Genomic DNA, 3,663 nt, shown 5'->3' with positions numbered 1-3,663 from the left:
CACACCCATGTTTATCACAGCTTTGTTCACAATAGCAAGGAGTTGGAAACAACCTAAGTGCCCATCAACAAATGAATGGATAGAGAATCTGTGGTATATTCACACAATGGAATACCACGTTGCATTGACAAATAAGGAACTCACACAATAGTATTCAAAATGGGTGACCCTGGAGGACATTATACTGAGTGAAATCTGTCAGTCACAAAAAAGACAAACACTGCATAGTGCCACTGCTGTAGAATGGGACTGACGTCAAGGTTAGGGTAAGAATGAGAAAAACTGGATGAATTATGTATACTGCATTGAAACTGATGAGGGAGGGAACAGTTTAAAAGCAATATATCTTAGGGCATTATGATTAGCACAAGAGTCTAGAATGAAGGTTGCAGAGTTGAGTATACTCAGGGTGGGGGTGTGGGGGTAAGGGGGGATTATATACCAATGAAGGATATTTTCTTTTACTTTTCAAAGAGCGAAATGGGGGTGGGAGTGGGGTGGGCGGGGAGAAAAGTGCAACAATGAGTGAATGGAAATCCAAAATCTCTGTAATGGTTCATTGAAATTAATAAAAAAAAAATCAAAAAGGGTTGTAGCTTTCTCCATACCTATTCAATCTGTATGCTGAGCAAATAATTTGAGGTTTCATACAAACATAATTAATATTCTGGGATTTCTGTATGTTAGCCATAATCTGTTATGACCCACAAAGTCAAATGTCTTTGCATAGTCAATAAAGCACAAACAGACATTATTTTGATATTCTCTGCTTTCAGCAAAAATCCATTTGACATCCGCAATGAGATCCTGTGTTCCATGACCTCTTCTAAACTAAGCTTGAACGTTTCACAGTTCTCTGTTAATGTACTCTTCTAGCCTTTTGGAATGATCTTCAGCAATATTTCACTCTCTTGTGATATTAATAACATTGTTTGATAATTACCATATTCTGTTCAATCACCTTTTTTGGTAATCAATTGTGTAGATCATAAAAAAAATTATGGGTAGCTAAAAATAATGAGAATTTGAGAATGTATTTGTACTTCCCTAAAATATGCACATTCTCAAATTGCAGTAATTTGAGCTAAAGAAGAGAATACTTCCTGGTTTAGTATTAGAAAAGTGTACTTCAATATTTTTGTGTGTGTGGTTTTCTTTTCGCCATACTTATTCAATCTTTATGGTGAGCCATTTGTTACATAAACTGGGCCATATTAAGAATAATATAGCATGAGATTTGAAGGAAGACTTTCCAGCTTAGATTTTGTTGTTATTATATGCCATCGTGTCACTTGCAACTGGTAGCTACCCTACGTACAAGAGCCCTAAACCCTGCTCTATCCTGTGCCAACTTCACTGTCTCCAACACACCTAATCCCATTACCCCAGTCACTGAATCGATCTCTCTCATTGAAGGTCTTCCTCTCTTGTGCTTCCACCCTCCCAAACAGGATGTCTCTCCAAGGACTGGTCTAGTCTTTCAACATGTCCAAAGTATGTCAGATGAAGTTTCAGAATCCTTGCTTCCAAGGAGCAGCCTGGTTTCACCCTCTCCAGGTTAAGCCTTTTCTCCTAGCAGTCCATAGTATATTCAATACTCTTCTCCAGCAATACTACAATTCCACAGCTCAAACATATCAATTCTCTTTCTATCATTCTTAGTCACTGTCCAGCTCTCTGATGCATAGCATGCAATTGGGAAGACTGTGGCCCAGATCAGGCACACCTTAGTCTCCATCATGATGTCATTGCTCTTCAGTACTCTGGAGAGGTTACTGACAGCTAACTTTCCTAATGCAATTCATCTCTTGATTTCTTGGCTGCCGGTACCAAGAGTGTTGATTGTAGAACCAAGGAAACTAACACTGTTAACAATCTCAATCTCTTGATCATCCATAATGACGCTGCCAAATGCCCCAGTGGTGAGAATCTTTGTTTTCTTGATGTTGAGCTTCAATCCATATTGAAGGCTGTAGTCCTTGACTTTCTGCAGCAAGTGCTTCAGGTCCTCCTCAGTTTCAGCAAGGAGGGTAGTGTCATTGGAATAACGCAGATTGCTGATGAATCGTCCACCAATCCTGATGCCACATTTCTCCTCGTACAGCCCAGGAATAAATGTTGTAAATTTGCTTGCAGAAGGTGAAGAAGATTTGAAGCACTTACTGCTGAAGACTGGGCCTCAACATGAATTACACATCAATATCAAGAAAACAAAATTTCCTCAATTTGCAACATGATGATTGTTGAGAAACGATTGAAGTTGTCAATGATATTTGTATCCATAATGCATGATAGCAGCAGTCAGGAAATCAAAACATATGTTGTATCCGCTAAATCTCCTTACAAAGAACTCTTTAAAGTACTAAAGGGAAAGGATGTCAGTTTACAGACTATCTGTAACTTAGTCTGATACAAGCCATGGAAATTCCAATTACTTAATATGCATGTGAGTGCTGGACAATGAATAAGGACGATTGAAGAAAAATCTTAGAATTGTTGAGACTTTGTAGAATACTGAATATTCCATAGACTATCAAAAGGGAAAAAAAATCTGTCTAGGAGGAGGTGCATCGAGAGGAAGTGCTTCTTTAAAAAATATATATTGGTTTGTACACAATCATTTATATATGTTTTGTACAATCATTGATTTATAATATATTTTATATACTTAATTATCCAATTGGTAGCATCATGATAGATGGTGAAGAGACTGAGATTGTTGATAGTTTTAGTTTGCTTGGCTCCACAATCAACACTCTTGTTGTTGCCAGCAGCCAGGAAATCAAAAGAAATATTGCATTGGGGAAAGTCTGCTGTCAGGGACCTCTCCAGAGTACTGAAGAGCAACGACGTCAGTCTGAGACTAAGGTTTTCCTGATTCACTATGGCCTTCACAATTAGTTGCTATGCATCAGAAATCTGGACAGTGACTAGAGAGAATTGATGCTTTTGAGCTGTGGTGCTGGAGAAGCTTATTGAGTATTCCACGGACTGCTAGGAGAACAAACAGGTTCAAGATGGAGAAAGTGAAAGCAGGCTGCTTCTTGGAGGCAAGGATTCTGAAGCTTTGTCTGACATACTCTGGACATGTTGCAAGGAGGGACCAGTCCTTGAAAAGAGACGTCATGCTTTGGAGGGTGGAGGACAGTGCAAGATAGGAAGACCCTCAAAGAAATGGATTGATTCCATGACTAGGGTAGTGGAGGTAGGTGAGTCAGAGACAGTAAGGTTGGCACAGGACAAAGCAGTGGTGAGAGCTATTGTACATAGGGTCGCTAAGAGTTGCAAGTGACTTGATGGCACCTAACAAAAACAACAACAAATGCTTATTATCTAATTGTCTTTTCAAGCCCCCATGGAGCCTTTCTCATTACTTCACCCCTCCTCCAACCACTAAGCTCTGCTATCCCAGTTTTTCTCCCTTTTCCCTTTTTGCTGCCCTCCTTCTCTCCTTTCCATTTTGAACATTTACACATTCCTTACTCATTTAACTTCCTATTTTCACAATAGTGCCTTTATGCAATATTTGTCCTTATGTGATGGAAATATTTCACTCAGAAGAATGCTCTCTACTCTCTCCCAAGTTATATGTATTCACAATAGCAAGACAATATGGAAGCAGCTCAAATGCCCATCAACAAACATGGATTGACAAATTGTGGT

Source organism: Elephantulus edwardii, unplaced genomic scaffold (assembly GCF_000299155.1).
Source record: "Elephantulus edwardii isolate Elephantulus edwardi_28Jun2011 unplaced genomic scaffold, EleEdw1.0 scaffold00237, whole genome shotgun sequence".
NCBI classification, from domain to species: Eukaryota; Metazoa; Chordata; class Mammalia; order Macroscelidea; family Macroscelididae; genus Elephantulus; species Elephantulus edwardii.
Note: the sequence above shows the minus strand (reverse complement) of the source record.